The 20118-nt window shown below is 45.9% G+C and overlaps 1 protein-coding gene across 1 annotated transcript in view; it reads left to right on the top strand.

The window, feature by feature from the left end:
• Positions 1-7623: 7623 nt before the first annotated feature.
• Positions 7624-20118, top strand: part of FRMD1 (FERM domain containing 1) — a 76002-nt gene continuing 63507 nt past the window's right edge. The window contains exon 1 of the mRNA XM_045012001.1: positions 7624-7995. The gene's annotated coding sequence lies outside the window, so the exon portion shown is untranslated. The remainder of the gene's footprint in view (positions 7996-20118) is intronic.

Here is a 20118-nt window from a genome sequence, read left to right as displayed (position 1 = left end):
ACACATACAGATTCAAAGGGGTTTAGATTTAAAGTTCTAATAAATGTAGATGGGACAAATAAACTCAGTCTATCCAGTAATATTTAATTTACAGATTCAGGGCCCAATGCGATTAAAAGCTGATGGATGGGGAGGATATATTATTTCTAGGAGTTGGTCTGCAATCCACTAAAACCAAAAATCACTTGTTGTAATATACCATTTCAGACGTGCTCATGGACTGATTTCTCTAGGTGCATGTATAATCAGAATAAGAATGTAATTCTTAAATAAGAGATTATAACAAAACACATTCTCTATCCCAAGAAGCTTAAAATCTAAGAGACTAATTCTGCAAACCCTAAAACATCTGAATAGCTGTTGTTATTTATTATTTGTATTATTAAAGCATCTATGAGCCCCCGTCATGGACCAGGACCCTATTGTACTAACATGAGAAGGCCCACTGAAGCCAAGGACTATTTTACATGAATAAAGGTTTGCAGGATCAAGACCTAACTTACACTGAGACCACTGCAAAACAATAAGACTTTGTCTAAGTCTATGGTAGGATTTGTGCAAAGAGCAGATCATTACTGTTTCACATATAATACATACAATACGTATATATACAATACATATAAATGTACAATCACTACTGCTGTCATTGTTAACTTATGGTTGAAAGACCTCAATAATGATCTTTTTAGCATCAGATCACTCTGTGTTGCTCAGAGTCTGAATTATTTGCATAGAGAATGCCTAATAATGCTGTACATAATCTTTCATGTTAGAAAGTCAGGATTTTTAGAAAAAGTCCACAAGTGTCAGCTCACTACACCAGCAGCCAATTCAGCACTTTATTTAAGATTCATTCCATGCCCTCTTCTCTGTTAGTCTGTTAATATCCCAGAGATCAGCCCTTTCTTGAATGAATGGCTGACCTATTCTTCTTTGATTTGCCATTGATTCCTTTTCCTTACCTCCCAATGCTCTGCCTGTTGACTAAAAGTTAGAAGTAAGAATGCCTCAGATTTCTGACTTCTGAGTCATCCTCTCATGACTTGAACAGCTTGAAGCCAGCTTCAGCTCTTGGAGATCCTTAGTGAAAACTCCTTTTGTTTCTAGACACAACAAATGGACCTTTTCTTCCTTACAATAGGGGCTATCAATAAAATACATAAGAAATAAATAGTAATAACAAATATTTCACATTTATACAGTGGGTGCCAGCCACTACATTTTTCAAATTACCTCCACTGCAGGATGGGGCAAACCTCAACTCTCCCTTCAGTGTTGTGGAATCTTTTTATATATACACAGTATAAATAATAGGACCTTGAGGCGCAGTCCTGAAAAGAGATCTGCACATGCAAACCTTTACTCTCGCACAAAGTCACACTGACTTCAGTGAGATTTTGCATGAGAGTTAAAGTTACAAGAATAATGATCTATTTGCTGGATCAGGCCACTGGCTTTTAACAACCTTTCCAGAAATTCCCCCTTCCATCCCCAAGAGTAAGCTCAATTAAACTGTTTATCTACCTTAATAACATGAAGGGCTGAGTCAATCCTTTCAAGATTTTAAGCTGTGGTTCCTCAAAGCTTAGCTATCTGAAGTATTTCAATGTCTCCTTCAATAAAAACTAAGCTGAGGTGATCTCAGTTTTTGCCCAGTTTGATATTTCTCAAGGTGGTGGTGTTTTTTCCAGGATTGACACATAAAGTTTCTGTATAATGAAAGACATAAGTGCTGTAACCCAGAACCATTACCATTATATTTCTAATGACAATAAGATATTGGTTACAATGCACATGAGTCACTGTATATGCCACCACAATGCTTGTTTTCATTTTGCAAAAGTATACAGTGTCACAGGATGCAAACGGATATAATATGTATTTCCAAGCAATCAAGAATGAAATAGTGCTGGAACTATACTGAGCTGTTTGCTTATATTTCAGATGTCTAAACTAGCTGCCATCTAACAAGGACAAAGGGTGGCCTTGTGATTAAGGCAATGAACTGGGACTCAAGAGATCCATGACTCTTTCCACAGATTTCATGTGTGAACTTGGGTAAATCACTTAATCTGTCTACACCTCAGTTTTCCATCTATAAAATGGAGATAATATTTCCTTTCTCCCTCATTTTGTCTGGCTTGTCAATTTAGACTGTAAGCTCTTCAGGGCAGGTACTGTCTCTCATTATGTTTGTATAATGCCTAGCGCAATGGGGCCTCAAACTAACTTGGGTCCTCTAGATGTTATTTTAATAATCATTATTAATTATAAAGCAATTTTAGAGTTGAGAACACTCTGCCAGCAGCCCCTTCTCTTGTATGCCAAGGAGTCTCCAGCTGCAGGATTATGTAAAAAATAAGGTGGTCTCTCAGGTAGCCAGAGCTCAAATCATTTATGAGATTATAAATCAAAACCAATGCCATACATTTCACTTGAAAACTAGTAGTAATCAATTAAGATGTTGGAACACAAATAGACTGCTGCATTCTGCCCCAGCCAAAATTTCCCAAAATGGCCTGGTTGTATAGTGCATTGCATTATGCTAATATTCAAGATGACAAAGACACAGAAAATGGTCATGAAGTCCACATTCAAAAGAAATGGTTGTACCTTTCTTGCTAAGTACAGATAATGAAAAATGGCCTTAGCAACAAATGCTACATGAGCATCTAGGAGCATATGGCTCTACCAAAACCCCTAGGTTACAAATTGGAGTATTAAAAGGCAGGCATGCATATATATAAAGGGGCTGATATAGTCACTTCCAGTTCTTCCGGTTCTTTCCACTGACTTATGAATATTATTTCAGTTTTCCCCTGGTTGATGCTCATTCACCTAGATTTCAGCCAGAACCCAATCTCATTCAGGCACCAGGTAAGGTACTCTACTGCACCAGCTGGATTGGACAAGATGGGGACATAAAGCTGGATATCATCTACATATGGAGGATACCATGGCTCATACTTCTTCAGTGACTCTCCTAACAGCCTCATAGATGTGTTGAACAGAAGGGGTGACAAGATGGAATTCTGCAGTACTGTGCATGAGAAAGCTCTCAGGACACCTGAAACACCGTCCATCACCCCCCTTTGGGATATTTTAGACAAAAAGGTCTGAATCAGCACATCAAGGCAGCTCCACAAACCTCTTCTAATGACTGCAAAAATGTTATCAAAGTCATGTGATTAACAAGAGCAATGAAAACTGATAAACCTAAAAAAATCAGCATGGGGGTACCTAACTTCCATCCACCACCAGGAGCAGATTATCAGTTAATGCAAACTGGGCATGAACAAGATTGGCTAGAGTCAAGGAAATTTGAGGATTGCAGAATTGTCTCACAACCTCTTGGCCACCCTTCCCAGAAAAGGGGACATCCCAGACCAGTTGATACTTAGGGAGACCATGCATGTCAAAAGATGTCTTTTTTGAGGGGAGGTCTGTGTTTCCATCAAGGAAGATGTCAACCTGCCTTCCTGAACAGACGCTGACCTTCTCCAGATCTAATGCTTAGCACTTATAAAACACTGTACATATATTAAGTAATTATGCCTTACTACACCCCTCAGAGGTATTGTCAGCCCCAATTTCTCAGAGGAACAATGTTTAAGTAATTTGCCCAAAGAGAGTCTGTATCAGAACCAGAGGTTAGAATTCTGGAGGTTCTGCCGACTCCATTCTGTGATCAACCCACTAAACTACACTCCTTTTTCAAGATGTATGAGTATCTGGTATGATTAACCAGTGATTTACTTGTGAAATTCCAAGGCAGAGAGAGAGGAAGTCACATCAAATATCAAAATTTGAAATAATGTAAATAGTATATTGTAATTATTTACCCAATTAAAATGCAAACCGCAGCAAAATATTTAAAAAAAGAGGGAGGGGGAACTATAAAATGGCTCTAAAAATAGCATCCTTCTTTTTCAACATACTGTTTTGTGGATAATCTGATTCACAAGTTGTAAGATCTTCATGGCAGTGACCACGTCTTTTAGTGTCAATAAAGGGCCACACATATTTGGCACTGTATAAATAATATCTATTTATTTTGCAGACTAAAATATTTTTTATTCCTATCACTATTGCAGGACCAACCTTGCTACAGGAGAGTAGCCTAGATTCTGTTCTGTGTTACATATCATCTACATAAACTTTTGTACTAGCAATAAAGAAAGAAAACCCAGAATGACTCTGAGGTCAGGCTTAGTTTGCTAGGCTGATAGTTTAAAAAAAAAATCTTTTACTTGTAAACTGAAAATCTGGAGTGATTACTTTGGTCTGCAGTAGAAAAATAACCCCTTGTTGGCCATGGGTATAGCTGACCTGCTGCAGTATATGGTTTAGCTGCAAAAGTACAGAAAGGTCTTGTCCACATTGGGATTTACCTCGATTCCAGCCAGCAGTGTCGCTGTGATAGTGCACACCCCAAGTATAAATAAGAAAACTGTAATTTTGGCTGGAATTGGGGAAAATCCCCAGTGCAGACCATAGGTGCTGGAACTAGGGATGCTGGCGGTGCTGCCGCACCCCCTGATTTGAAGTCGATTCCATTTTATTCAAGGTTTACAGTTTGGTTCAATGGCTCTCAGCACCTCCACCATACAAATTGTTCCAGCATCCCTGGCACAGACAAGACCAAAGACAAGCTGTATTCAACACCATTTTGGAACCCGTAGTTAAAACCTGGACACGCACACATTTCCTCCTTCATTGTTTCTGCCCTCTCTATTTATTTATTTTAGTACATCCTTCCCATGCCAATGTCGGCACACAGGATGGAAGCTGGTCTCTTCCATTCCTCTCTGTCATTTGCTGCTGCTCCCATCTGCTCTATAGTGTTGAGATCAGCTGTTCTACCCTCCCTGCTTCGGAATCTTCTTAAGGTTTCTATTGGTCACCCTCATTTCCTCACACCAGCTGGTGGCCACTAGACAGCTTCATGCAGGAGTCTGTGTGCTAGCATCCAGAGTACAAGCCCCAAACATGTCTAGTGCTTCCTTCTGATTCTGGTGGAAATGAGCTGTTAGTTGGTGATTTCTCAGATCTTTTCACTGGTGACTAAGTTTTTCCAACCAATGCCCAGAATCTTTCATAGGCATTTATTTCTGAAGCTGTGTAGTTTTCTAACTTATTGGTAGATTTCCTTCCCTTACATCTGTATATTAGCACCAAGATTACATTTGAATTGAAAATTCTCAGTTTTGTGCTGGTGCCATATATCTTTGATTTCCGTATATTGTTTACTAAATGCTGTGGATGCTTTTCCTGTTCTTGACGTCTCATCCTTCTTGAGGTGTCCATTGGTCAATATGGTGCTGCCCAGGTGGATGAACTGTTCTATTTTCTTGATATTTTTGCCTTTAAAGTTATGTTACTGCTTTATGTCTGGGTTTCATGGATGTATGTTTTAGCAGAACTAATTCTGAGTCCTGCTTGGCCTGCTGTTTTCACTAGGTTGTCTGTCTTAGCGATTTTTTGGAGTGTTACTCAGTAGCACAATATCATCAGCAAAGTCTAGGTCTTCTAGGCATTTGCCTCTTACCCTTGCTACATCAGTATTTGTGTTGCTAATACACTTTTTTATTATCCCGTCTATGGCAATGCCAAACAACAGTGGAGATAAAATGCAGCCTTGTTTCATGCCGGTGTTCACATAGAATCACTCTGGTTGTTTCCCTTACAGAGTGCTTCATTCACATCTCTGTCATGGCTTTAATGATGTTAACAACTCTACCTGAGAGTCTATAGGACTGAAGAATATTCCACTATGTATGTCTGTGCAGGATCTCGAATCCATTTTGAAAATCAGTGTACTTGATGATAAGAGGAGCTTGCCATCATGGGCAGCGTGTGAACTGCTGGCTGGGGGAGGCTAGCCCCCAGCACTGCCCCTTCTGCCCCTTCTGCCCCCCCTATCGGAGCCCAGAGCCCCCTCCCCCAGCTGTGGCCAATGGCCCAGTCCAGCCCCAGGCTAACCCCCCCAGCCCCAAAGGAGCACCGGTAGGGCGGGAAGCGCACGGTCCCAGCCTCCTCCGTCCAGAGTGCCGAGAGGGTGGGCAGTATGCAGCCGCAACCACCCCACGTACAGCCCTAGCTCCGGAGCATGGGCGGCCACAGCCTCCTGGAGCACCGAGAGGGTGGGCAGCCCACGGCCTCAGCCCCCGCAGCACCAGGAGGCATGTGGTCCCAGCCTCCGGGGGAGGGATAGCTCAGTGGTTTGAGCATTGGCCTCCTAAACCCAGGGTTGTGAGCTCAATCCTTGAGGGAGCCACTTAGGGATCTGGGGCAAAAATTGGTCCTGCTAGTGAAGGCAGGGGGCTGGACTCAATGACCTTTCAAGGTCCCTTCCAGTTCTAGGAGATTGGTATATCTCCAGCCCCAGCTGGAGGACTGGAGCCGTGGTAAGCAGGGGGTGGGGCCAAGCCTGGCCTGTTTGGGGAGGCACAGCCTCTCCCAGCCTATGAGACTTGCTGCCCATGCTTGTTATTCTATACATTATGATGGTCCTTAGTGTGAATACCAGATCTACACAGGATTTCTCAGGTTTGAACCTGTTCTTCTTTGAGCTTTGCAGCCTTTCCACCCGCTGCTAAAATGCTGGAGATTTTTGAGACAATCTTCAGAAATTCTCCCAAATCTAGAAGTTAGACAAATATTCCCCATCCCTCCACAACTGTGTCTTATCTTTGGCCCACATCCCTTTCGGGAGACTCACTCCTCTATAGTCACTGGGCCTTCTCTACACCACCTCCATCTGTACCCCCATTCCAGTTTGCACTGTGCTGAAAGTCAACCCTAACCCATAGACAGTCCATCTGACTGTGTGTGCCACATAAGTGTAAAAAAACAGGAAACTCCCCCCGTATATATATGTGCATCTATAAGACAAATCCCCTAATATCAGGCAGTCCCAATAACATCAGTGTCAGGGGCAGCGCTAGACATTTTGCCGCCCCAAACACGGCAGGCAGGCTGCCTTCCGTGGCTTGCCTACGGAGGGTCCGCTGGTCCTGCCGCCTCCCGCCCTCGTGGAGCCGGCAGAGCGCCCCTGCCTGTGGCTTGCCGCTCCAAGCACGCGCTTGGCATCCTGGGGCCTGGAGCCGCCCCTGATCAGTGTGTCCGGTCAGCCTAATGCCTCACACCCTGAAGAAAGAGGGAGCTGCTGAGGCTGGGAAGGGGGGGGGCAGGTTTAACGGGCTGCCAGGAGAGGAGGGGCGGGGCGGGGGTGACTCTGCTAAGGGCTTGGCAGGAGGACGCAGGCAGGGTGCTGCTGGGGCAGAGCCCGTGCAGAAGGGCTGCTGCGAGGGATGCGGGGGTGCTGTGCACGGCCCAGGCGAGCCGAGGGCTACAGCGTCCCCGGGGCCCCGCCTCAGCGAGCGCAGCGGGACAGGAACCCCCGCAGCTGCCCGCACCCGCTCTCGGCGCCGCTAACCCCCAGCGCGCCTGCACCGGACGGACACACCCCGCCGCCAACCGGGAGCGGGCACCGCCCACTCCCCACCCGCGCTGGCCAATCCTCGGGTAGCGGCCGGGGTGGGCGCGGCTGCCGCGTTCACCCCGGGGCAGCACGCGCTGCGGGCGCCGCCTCCCCACGTGCGCTGCCTTGAGAAGGCAACAAAGCGGCTCCCGCGGCGTGTTTACAGCCGCCAGCCGGGTCCGAGGGGTAGCGCCTGGGGCTGCCTGGCCCCTCACTGTGCAGCCCGGGCAAGCAGCCGCCCGTGCCGCCGCGTGCGCCCCCGTCCTGCACCCGCTGGGGCGTGTCTGGGGGAAGCCAGTGACTGTATCCGCGTTTCAGTGCCTCTCCCGGCTCTCGGGGGTGGTGAAGGGTACCTGGCCGCAGGGTGGGACCCAGGCGTTGCGCTGAGGCAGAGCATTGGATGCGGCGTCCGAGAGAAGGAGCTCAGGTTCCTCCTGCGCTTGGCAAAATCCAGCCTCCCGTATCCTCTTAAAAATAAGGGGGGACTCGGTTGGTTATTATTGGCTCCTGCGGTAAGTACTGAGGTGTACGGAGAGCTTTCGCAGACCTTCTGTTCTATCTGAAATGAAGTTTCCAAAGCCGCTGTTTTTATGCAATAGGCTTGTATAGACCTAAAAACTTTCCCTATTATTAGGGATGAAATTTACTAAGCCCCGATGTGGCAGATTTATCCACTCTATTTAGTCTTTTTTGCTTTACCTACTTAAATGTTTAAGCTATTGCTAGTTTCCAGAGTCTTTTAGCAACAGAATTATCCTACTGCAACAGGTGCTTAAATACAGAAATGAGGATCACTGATCAAAGCCAGTCCATCCATCCTGCTTTTTGGTTCTAATTTCAGGCTATGATGTTATTAACGTAATGGTGGTTGACGTTTCCAAAGCTCCTTGGAACAAGTCCCCTTCTTCCCCACCCTGTCCCGAATATGAATCTTGAATCACTTAGATGTAGACTACTTTGTCATGGGAATGGGGTAGTTCATTACTGTTCTCATTGTTTGTGTTAGTGCAATACTCCATCTTGTCTTAAATGCCAGGATTAAGATATTTAGTGACATTTTCCATTATCCTCATTTAGGGTTTTTTAAATCATTCTTCTGGGAATTTCACTTCGTTGAGTTGTTGGGTTTTTTTATAGGCTTGCTTTATGGAGTAAAATCTTTTCAATGTTTAGACTAGAATCTTTAATCTGTCTTCATTCAGTACCCTAAATAGTCAGCTGCCTGATTCCTGTCTGCACTACAGCTTCTACCATTATTACCATTGATGGAGCTGAACCACTGGTGAATTCCAGCTATGAAGTTTGCTAGTAAAGGCAAGGTCTCAGAGAATTAGATGTTGATCCTTCTCTAGTGGTGGGAACATTTCTATGCCAATTCCTCCAGCAGTTTTGCTAACTGGCCTGTTCAACAAAAAGAGCATCACCTCTGATTAAAACAAAGCCCAGCTGAAGTAAGGGTTTGGATCATTTATTGACTGGTAGTAAACTTAGGGTTTGTTACTATTACACCTGTCACCTACTAAAAACCAAGAAAATACACACACACACCTCCTTCCTTTTCCCCTGTTTGGGAGCCTGTGATTGTTTTGTACTGTATAATATAAAACAGGAGTCCAAGCTACTTCAATGTTCTTGGCCCATGCACTCTGTTGCTTTTCTCCCTGAAAATACTTCAGAGACAGTGTGCGGTCAACAAAAAGAGCTTGGGAATTTTAGAAGGGGCAGTTAGTAGCTACTGTGAAAGTTGTTTTCACATAATAGTTTTCTTAAATCACAAGCAGTAAAGGAATATTGGGGGTTGGAAGTTGATCAGGTGAGAGTTTTAACAAAATAGAATTTCAAAGTAAATGATACTTAAAAATTTTTGTTGAGTGTCTGGCTACAAATCAGATGCAAGGGTATCAAATCTAAGATATGTTTGTGTATATAAATGTATTAAGTATTTCTTCTGAGAAGCTATAATTCTGCACAAATACAGATTGATAATGACACATTGTCATTGCTAAGATACCTTGGAGTACTATTGTGCCTCTCTGATTTAAGGTTGTATTTTCTGTGGAAATGATGTGGCTTGCAGGCAGGCAATGCTGACAGTGATCAGTCCTGTCATGAGAAGGAGTGCTCACTTTGTGTGTTGAAATTTTATTTTTAGTCTCTTGAAAAATCTTCAATGCTGCCTACTTTGCCAGTAGTTTCCCATCACTTATACAAATTTATTTTCATCAAGTTCTTAACATTAGTATAATTCATAGATTCTCATTTTGGTTCCTCCGTAGTAGATCACTCTCTGCATTTTGGGGTATTAATCCTCTAGTTAAAATTATTAGCCTGAACATGTAATTGTTCTGGTACATGACTGAAATTAAAACAAGTTTATTGCCACAAAAATGGCAAGACTTGGAAATAAATCTCTTGGAAGTAGTACAAGATGAGATTCTTGCATATTGATGCCAGTCTGCATATTTTCACTATATAAGCTTCTTTTATGAGCATGGGGTATATTTTTGTGTTAATCCACACACATTTTGCAATAATTAATTCTTATGAATGGTTTACATCTACAACTAAAATAATCTTGGATATGGACTCTCTATGATGAATAAAAGCTAACTGATATCTTTCAGTTGTAAGCAGAGTATAGTCAACAAAACTGTAGATCAATTAAACTCCTCTGACAAAAAAAACTTAATGCAAAGTTAAGGTTGCTTCTGGGGTTGCCTTGTGCCCTTCCAGAGTGCGAAGGGTACTAAACTTAAGCCTCTGAAAGTCAAGAAATACAGAGATAAGGTAATGCTTCACAGGCAACCTCAACTCTGGCTCCTTTGAACAATGTCAGGGAGTCTCTATGAAAGATCCCAGGACAGTACCCTTATCAAGGATGTGAAGATCAATGGGGAAAACTCTTCAGAGTGCATAAATTGTTAAAACTCATTCATCCTTGCCTTAAGGAATGCCTCAGGGCCATCGTCTTACCTCAGTAAACTTTGTGGTGCAGAGAGGTGTGTGCCAACATCTCCAGTATTCCTAGGAGCAATGGTGGAGAACAGAAGATAGGGAGGATGTATGGCAGTATGTGAATGCCAGTGCAGATAAGGCATTCTAGCGGGCACAGAGACTGTACAAGAGATGATTAGAATAGTTCACCCCATTATTATGTTGCTTGTTCCTTTTGACATGGCTAGTGGATGTTGTGACCAGTGGAGATGACAGTAAGTGCTATGCTAACCAGCTGCAAGTACTCCCTGAATCAATATTGGAAGATCTAGCCTAGTGAGAGGTAATGGGGGCGGGGAGTGTCTCTAATTAAGAGTAATGAAGTGGGGTTGTGGTGAGCACAGAAAACTCATGTATAAGTATCCTTTGTCATCCCCTCAAAGGCAGAGTTAAGCTATGGAAGTGTAGTGTAGCAGGCATTATCTTAGCTCTGTATTTCAGAGGTTTAGGTGTAGCCACTCTACACATTCTGGAGGGGTACAAAGCAGTGGTAGGTAACCCAACTCTGTGCTAACGTTTTTGACGGTCAGTATCTTATTGTTTTGTTGTTGCTGTTAAAGAAAGCAGTGTTAGTGAGGTGTGCTGGAATGAAGGGCATTGAAAGGGAGATGATTGTGAGGGCCATTTGGAGGGTTTGTGGCATCTGCCAGCAGTTTTGTACCTACTAATAGAGGACTGGGGAATTATGGTAGCCCCAGAGAACCATGGTGTCTTTCTCCTCAGAGGGCTTGGCTACACTTACAAGTTGCAGCGCTGGGAGTTACAGCGCTGGTCATGCAGCTGTGTAGGGCCAGCGCTGCAGTGTGGCCACACTGACAGCTACCAGCGCTGCAGTGTGGCCACACTTGCAGCACTTTCCAGCGCTGTATTGAGAGGTGCATTGTGGGCAGCTATCCCACAGAGCACCTCGTCCCGTTTTGGCGCCGTTTTGGCGCTGAGTATTGTGGGAAGGGGAAGGAAGTGTGTGGGTCATTCCGCTTCCTGTTCCAACGCCCCGTGGTGCATCGCTTCACATCCCAGCATTCTGTCTTTCTGGCAACGTTTGGCGCCATTGTGAGTGTATTTCTGCTCTGTGTGTGAATCGCGATTTCTGTGGGAAATGGAGCCCGAGCTGCTGAGGACTGTGCTGATGACTGTCGCTAGCACAACACGTTTGGCAGTCGAGCTATTCCTTCAGCTCCAAAGTGACAGTGAGGAGTCTGACGATGATATCGATATCGATTCTCCTGCCGCGTGTGACACCAAAGTGCTTGTGGCATTCACAGAAATGCTCAGCACCGTTGAACGCCGCTTTTGGGCTCGGGAAACAAGCACTGAGTGGTGGGATCACATCGTCATGGAAGTCTGGGATGACGAGCAGTGGCTGCAGAACTTTCGTATGAGAAAAGCCACTTTCATGGGACTGTGTGCTGAGCTCGCCCCCACTCTGCGGCGCAAGGACACAAGATTGAGAGCTGCCCTGACGGTGGAAAAGCGGGTGGCTATTGCAATCTGGAAGCTGGCAACTCCAGACAGCTACCGGTCGGTCGGGAACCAGTTTGGTGTGGGAAAGTCGACCGTGGGAATCGTTTTGATGCAAGTTTGCAAGGCAATTAATCGCATCCCGCTAAGAAAGACCGTGACTCTGGGGAGCGTGCAGGACATTGTGGATGGCTTTGCACAAATGGGTTTCCCTAACTGTGGAGGGGCGATAGATAGGACGCATATTCCTATTCTGGCCCCCCCCCACCTGGCATCAGAGTACGTTAATCGTAAGGGGTATTTCTCCATGGTTCTCCAGGCGCTTGTGGATCACCGCGGGCGTTTCATTGACATTTACACAGGCTGGCCTGGAAAGGTGCACGATGCACGCATCTTTCGGAACAGTGGCCTGTTCAGGAAGATGCAGGCAGGGACTTTTTTCCCAGACAGGAAGATCACAGTAGGGGATGTCGAAATGCCCACTGTGATCCTTGGAGACCCCGCGTACCCGTTACTGCCTTGGCTCATGAAACCCTATACAGGGAAGCTTGACAGGAGCAAGGACCGGTTCAACTACAGGCTGAGCCGGTGCAGAATGACTGTGGAGTGTGCTTTTGGGCGTTTAAAAGCCCGCTGGAGATGTCTGTATGGGAAGCTAGACTTGGGGGAAAGCAGCATCCCCGCGGTTATATGCGCTTGCTGTACCCTCCATAATATTTGTGAAGGGAAGGGTGAAACATTCAGTGAGGCATGGACCACCGAGGTTCAAGTCCTGGAGGCTGAATATGCACAGCCAGAGAGCAGGGCTAATAGAGAGGCCCAGCACAGGGCTACAAGGATTAGGGATGCCTTGAGGGAAGAATTTGAGGCTGAAAGCCGACAGTAATGTTTGCTGCCTTGCATGGGAGTGAATTGCACTGTTTACACTGTTATTCTATTATCCCTAAAATGATTTGCAGTGCCTCTTTCTTTACTGGGCTAAGGTATCTTTCACTATCTGCTATAATAAAGACTGTTTTCAAAGCCAAGAATTGTTTTATTGAAAAGAAAAAAACTTCCTTGACAGACAGACAGACAGACACACAACATTTCATGAACACAAGAGGGCAGGGGTGTGGGTTGGTGAACTGTACAGTCACAAGTTTGCATATGTCCTGTCTGGATTGCTGTTTAATGAATCCTGCACTTCAGGGTGCATATACTGCATGGTGATGGGGGTTGAATGCAGAGGGTAAGGGTGGTAGGTATCAGGGCTGGTTGGTGAACGTACAGGTGTTGGAGGCAGCTGGTGGTGGTAAGAACCTGGATGCTGGGGAAAGGTGGTTTGAGCTGACATTGGGGCACAAGGCAAAAAGGACGGGGCGGGTGGGGGAGTAGCACGGTAGTGCTCTGCTTGCATGGCAACGAGTGACTCTATAGAGTCCGCTTGGCGCTCCAGGATGCTTAGCAGCCGCTCCGTGCTTTTCCTCTTGGCCACTGCATTTCTCTTGCGGATCCTGCTCTCCTCTCTCCAGTCCTTCAATTCTTTTCTCTCTGTAGCAGAGTGATGAAGAACAGTTTTCAGCATGTCCTCTTTGCTCTTGCGGGGATTTTTTCTCAAATTTTGAAGCCTCTGTGATGTTGAACATCTGGGCAGTCCAGTACTCAAGGTCACTGTAGAAACACAGAAATGACAACATTTAACACGGGCAGCATTGTATCCACTATCTCCAGACATGAATTGTTACACTGACTTTAGCATTCTTTTCCCCACACGCATAACACAACAGAAGCCACGAAATGGTGAGTGAGGGGTGCTTATAGAAGTGGGGCTTGAGTGATAGAGGGGAGCTGGTTGCTTCGGGTAATCTGGAGTGCTAGAGGGGTTGAGTGAAGATGCAGATGCAGGGGTGATCTTATCTCCCTATCTCTTCACTAAAGAGTCTCCCAACATTTTTCACAGGACTTAATCCTGGAAGATGTTTCCCTACTGCGAGTCACTAGGGAACAGCGGGAGGCTCTTTTAGAGCAATGTGGATTCCGCCCGGGACCCTATGCGGCGTGCCTGTGTTCAGAAATGGTCCCCCCACCACTGGCAGCAGAGTGGCGCGGACGCGTCACCGTCACTGGGACAAGGGACACAGTGGCTCTGCCTATAAACCTGCGCAGGCATATTGCCCACGCTCTGGATGAAGCTTTTGCTGAGATAACTGAAGCAGATTACCGCGACGTGATAGACCACATCAACGGGCTATTCCACATCTAGAGGCTGGCATGCATGCAGCCATAACCCCCCTTCCTCTCCAGAAACATTTCCACCCAGAAAATAAAAGCCGCTTACCGGTAACCCGCTCCTCTGCTTGTCCTTCTGCAACTGCTGGCTGCTGCGATTGGGTACTTTCCTCCTGGCTTGAGAAGAGCTCCTGGCTGCATGCCTCAAGGGACTCTGGGGTGTCTTCCCCCATCCCAGTAGCTTCACTCACGGTTTCCTCTCCCCCCCCCCCCCCGCCGCCTCCTCCGCCTGTCCCCCAGCCTGCTCAGAAGTGTCCATCGTTATCCTGGGATTGGCAGTGGGGTCACCCCCAAGTATCTCGTCCATCTCCCTGTAAAAACGGCAGGTCGTGGGGGCAGTTCCGGATCGTCGATTCCCCTCTCGGGCTTTGTAATAGGCACTCCGCAGCTCTTTAACTTTCACCCTGCATTGTAGTGCGTCCCGATCATGGCCCCTATCCAGCATGGCCCTTGATATCTGCTCAAAGATATCGTAATTCCTACGGCCAGAGCGCCGCTGTGCCTGAACAGATTCCTCACCCCAAACACTGATGAGGTCCTGCAATTCACCAGTGCTCCATGCTGGGGCTCGTTTGCCGCGTGGAGGCATGGTCACCTGTAACTGATTAACTGATTGCACTCCACACCTGGCTGCAGCAAACAGGAAGGAGATTTTTAAATTTCCCGGGGCATTTAAAGAGCGGGTCACCTGAGGCAAGAGCAGTAGAGTGCAAACTGATGTGCAGAGTGGCTGCACAGGAATTCTGGGATAACTCCTTATTCCCTGGAGGACAATTAAAGCGCTGGTGAGTGTCCACACCTGCTGAGCAGCGCTGGATCACCAGCGCTGCACTCCTTATACCCCTGCCGGGATGGGTTTTCAGCCAGCGCTGCAACCAGGGAGTTGCAGCGCTGGTTGTGCCCTGCAAGTGTGGACGGGGTGTTGTTGCAGCGCTGGAAAGCCTCCACCAGCGCTGCAACTTGTAAGTGTAGCCAAGCCCAGAAAGGAGGGAGGGTGGAGAAAGGGAGTGCCAAGTCTATGTAGTGAAGAGACTCTTTTCTTTCTGAGGTTTTTTTTGGGGGGGGGGTTCTTTGTACACCTCTGGGGTATCATATGTCACAGAGTCAGACTTCCCCCCACAGATAGCCGGACTTCCCCCACTATCCTTTTGGGAAGTGTTTGCATCAGCATTGGTAACCACTTCTCTTGCCCCTCAGCCATGCTATTCTCTTCCTTCTCTGAACCTTTCCCTTTGCGCTCTCCTAATGATGAGAGGTAACTACCTCTCTGCAGGGTTCCTCACCCTCAGGCAGTACATCGCCTGTACACTTTTCTCCCCTCCAGTGGCCTCTGATGGTGCAAGGGTCTCTACAAAATACCTGTCAAAAGGGCGAGGGTGTTTTAGCATGTAAGACTTTTGCCAAAACAAATTATGTATTTCGAGCATCGATCACATAGAATTATAAAGAGCCGCTTAGCTCCTGGAAAGCTTTATATTGTCCAACTAAAATGTTTTTCAATGTCCTGTTTTTATTACCAGAAATCTGGAATGACAACACGACACCTCATCCGCACCTTGCAGTGTATTGCTTTAAGTTATAATTTCCAGACATCTCCATTGGTTACTATAGAAATATTCATAATGTCACAATGCCATTATGGCTTCAGGTGAGGACTAAGAAACCAGAACAAACGGATTCTTAAAGAGCAAATAACTTGCAAATATCGCTGCTTAAATTCAGAAAGAAACAGAAAATACATGATTATATATGCATAAGCAGATTCAAAAGTTTTATCGAACTCAATTTGTGATAGCCTTTCTGTTCTATTATCGCAAAATAGTGCCTGCATCCTTTTGATAGCCTGGTTTGGGGAATTTTGTGGCAAATGAGTCTTGTATAAAAGTGGTAAGCTGAGTTTAAAAACTCATTAATAAAGCTTTTCTATTTTAAAAGTGAAAGGATCAGCTATTTTTTTTGCATGTGTGTTCCTCTGATTAGTTTGAGTATGTTCAGCTACCATAGGAAGCTTGGTGGTAAGGCAGGGATGCTGTCTCTTTATTTTATTTATTTTCTTTATATTCCTGGAATGCATACATTATCCCCAACACAAAGAGTCTGTAAACAGTCTTTTTAGAGGATTCTGAACATCTTAAGAAACAAAGATGTATTGGATACCGCTCTTAATTTACTGTTACTAATTTGATTCACTAGCACCTCAGGTATAAGGGACATGAACTGGTGGCAAACTTTATATCTGTTCAGTGCACAACAAAGTAGTATTCCCACTGTTAGATTGATTCAGAATAATGTAAATGACTTGCATGCCTGATCTACTCCAAGGTTACAATTCTTCAGTTCCTACAGAAATTCCTTTTAACTACACTGCTCCTTGATTATCTTAGCATTGTTTAACTGCAGTACCTTAATTCTTTCTGTGGTTGTGGTCAGCCAGCAATTTTAACAGGGCAGATTGAGGGGCACAGCCTAGCCAAATAATCCTCTAAAGTGTGAGTCGCTCTTCAGCATTTTATTTTGCCATTCTTCTTCTTTGGAAAAAAATTGTTTTTCATATTTGTTTAAAATTCTTGGCTTCCTCTTTCCTTTCCCTGCAAGGTTTAACTTCACCATAATCAGGGATTGTTTCTGTAGAGTAGTTTGGGTTCCTTTTTAAATTTCCCCATTCCTTTTAAATTTGATTCCTAGCAGTACCTTGTGTGGCCCTTGAAGCTGTATTTAATCTTAAAAGCACTGCTGTTTGTGTTAATTTTGTTGGGGTTTTGGCAGACTGGAATTTTCACTTTTCTATTGTACTGAACAGCAAGCTGTGTTCCAGAAATAATGGACACAAGATATCTGAAAGTCAACACATTTTACATAGATGACGTGATATTAGTCTGTGCACTGACTGGGACTGATTGACTGCAGAAATAGCTTTCTTTAGAAAGCAAATCTCTATCCAGAATGGTGTAGACCAGGGGCGGGCAAACTTTTTGGCCTGAGGGCCGCATCGGGTTTCGTAAATTGTATGGAGGGCCGGTTAGGGGAGGGGGTCATGGCCCAGCCCCCACCTCCTATCTACCACCCCCCCCCCCCCGGCCAGGACTCCTGCCCCATCCAACTGCCCCATTCCCTGATGGTCCCTCTGGGACCCCTGCCCCATCCACACACACCTGCTCCCTGTCCCCTGACTGCCCCTGGGCCCCTGCCGCCCCATCCAACCCCTCCTCTCATTCCTGACGGCCCTCCCGGGACCCCTGCCCCATCCACACCCCTTCTCCCTGTCCCCGACTGCCCCCAGAACCCCTGCCCCTCATTGCCCCCTGCCACCCCACCCAACCCCCCTCCTTCCTGACTACCCCCCGGGACCCCTGCCCCATCCACCCACCCCTTCTCCCTGTCCCCGACTGCCCCCAGAACCCCTGCCCCTCACTGCCCCCTGCCACCCCACCCAACCCCCCTCCTTCCTGACTATCCCCCGGGACCCCTGCCCCCATTCAACCCCCTGTTCCCCCCAACCCCTATCCACACCCCCGCCCCCTGACCACCACCCCGGACTCTCCTGCCCTCTATCCAACCCACCCTGCTCCCTGCCTCCTTACCGTGCTGCCCGGAGCACCAGTGGCTGGCAGTGTTACAGCCGCGCCACCCGGCTGGAGCCGGGACATGCCACCACCGCCACCGCGCAGCTCAGAGCACTGGGTCAGGCCGGGCTCTGCAGCTGCACTGCCCAAGGAGCTCACAGCAGAGCCTTGCTCCATCTAGTGTTGAAACTGAGAAGTGCAACAGAGTTGAGCTCAAGCGCCATGTGCGGGCCATATTCAATTATATTTTCAGAATTTGCTGCGGGCCAATAAAAACTGACCCGCGGGCCGCAGTTGGCCCGCGGGCCGTAGTTTGGACACCCCTGGTGTAGACTCTGAATATTTGGATATTGTGATTAAATTAACTATTGGGTAGCATTTGAATTGGGTGGGGGAAAAGGTTAAATTTTGCTTCAGGTGGATTTCATCCCATTTTTTGAGATTGGTATTAGCATAACTATTCTTGCCTGGGATGGCTTTTGAAGAGCAGTTGTTGTTGTTGTTTTTTTTTTTTAATTTATATATTTTTTGTTTTTAGAAATGTATCAGATTACACCAATTAGCATGTAATTATAAAAAACCTTCCTTAGAGAGGAGATTCTTAGACCTTTTACAAAGAGTTTGTTTATTAACCACCTAACTCCCCAATATTTTGTGCACCACTCAGTGCAATCAGACTGACACTCTTTGGCCATGTCTACATTTCTTTCTGAAATTCTCCTGCAATTCTCCTGCTGTTACTGTAACATTTTGGGAGCACTAGAGCAGGCTGGCTGCTGATGATCATACCTTCTTACCACTATGTTGTCTAGACTTGCTTTGAGGTCTAGACAATGTAGTAATAGAAATGCATATAGATAGTCTACATCAGGGGTTGGCAACCTTTCGGAAGTGGTGTGCCGAGTCTTCATTTATTCACTCTAATTTGTTTTGTGTGCCAGTCATACATTTTAATGTTTTTAGAAGGTCTCTTTCTATAAGTCTATAATATATAACTAAAGTATTGTTGTATGTAAAGTAAATAAGGTTTTTTAAAATGTTTAAGAAGCTTCATTTAAAATTAAATTAAAATGCAGAGCCCCTGGACCGGTGGCCAGGACCCGGGCAGTGTGAGTGCCACTGAAAATCAGCTCGCATGCCGCCTTCGGTGCCGTGTGTTGCCTACCCTTTGTCTACATGGTTCTATCACTATGTCTTCTAATCCTGCTCCGAGCAGATCTAGAGGTCATGGTGGTAAAAACATGTCTGTCTACATTAGCACTCCCATTGGTGGTAGTGCCGGGGAAGCAGGAGCAGAATTAGATTTGCAGAGAGATGTAGATGCTGCTTTTAGGACCACTTTAAGACTGTGTCTTCGCTAGGGAAAAGTGTTTAGAAAATCATTAGAAATGTTTTTATTTGGTTTTACAAATAAATGTTTCAATTCAGGTTGACAGCATGTGAATCAAAATATTTCATCTAGGCTTTCCCCCACCACCACTAAACATCAAAACATTTCAGCAAAATCAAAATTTTCCCATGTTAATTGAAAATTTCCAGAAACTGCATTTTCTATAAAAACAAATTACAAAACTACATTGGCAAAAATATTCCTGACCAGCTGTGGCGCAAATGTTACATTTACCCTTCTGAAAAACCTCAGTATAATCCCAGCAGGCTTGAAAAATGTAGCAAGTACTTAGAGAACTTGTCCTGGAGTGATACCAATAGTAGATCCCATTCCTTACTTCCCTGAACCACTAAGGCTTTGGCTACACTTACACTTCAAAGCGCTGCCGCGGCAGCGCTTTGAAGCGCTAAGTGTAGTCAAAGCGCCAGCGCTGGGAGAAAGCTCTCCCAGCGCTGTCCGTACTCCACCTCCCTGTGGGGAATAACGGACAGCGCTGGGAGCCGCGCTCCCAGCGCTGGGGCTTTGACCACACTGGTGCTTTGCAGCGCCGCAATTTGCAGCGCTGGAGAGGGTGTGTTTTCACACCCTGCTGCAGCGCTGCAAATTTGTAAGTGTAGCCAAGCCCTTAGAAAGGATCTCTCAGCCCTAAGGCCTGGTCTACACTCTGGGGGGGGATCGATCTAAGTAAAGTTACGCAACTTCAGCAACTTGAATAATGTAGCTGAAGTCGATGTACTTAGATCTACTTACCACTGTGTCTTCACTGTGGTAAGTCGATGGCTGCGGCTCCCCCATCAACTCTGCCTACGCTTCTCACTCTGGTGGAGTATCAGAGTTGACGGGAGAGTGCTTGGTGGTCAATTTATTGAGTCTAGAGTAGATGCGATAAGTTGATCCCCACTGGATCCACCCCTGCGTGTCAATCCAGCACGTAATGTAGACATGCCCTAAGATTC

The sequence above is a fragment of the Mauremys mutica genome, chromosome 3, assembly GCF_020497125.1.
Source record: "Mauremys mutica isolate MM-2020 ecotype Southern chromosome 3, ASM2049712v1, whole genome shotgun sequence".
Lineage (NCBI taxonomy): Eukaryota > Metazoa > Chordata > Testudines > Geoemydidae > Mauremys > Mauremys mutica.
Note: the sequence above shows the minus strand (reverse complement) of the source record. Positions and strands in the feature narration are given on the sequence as shown.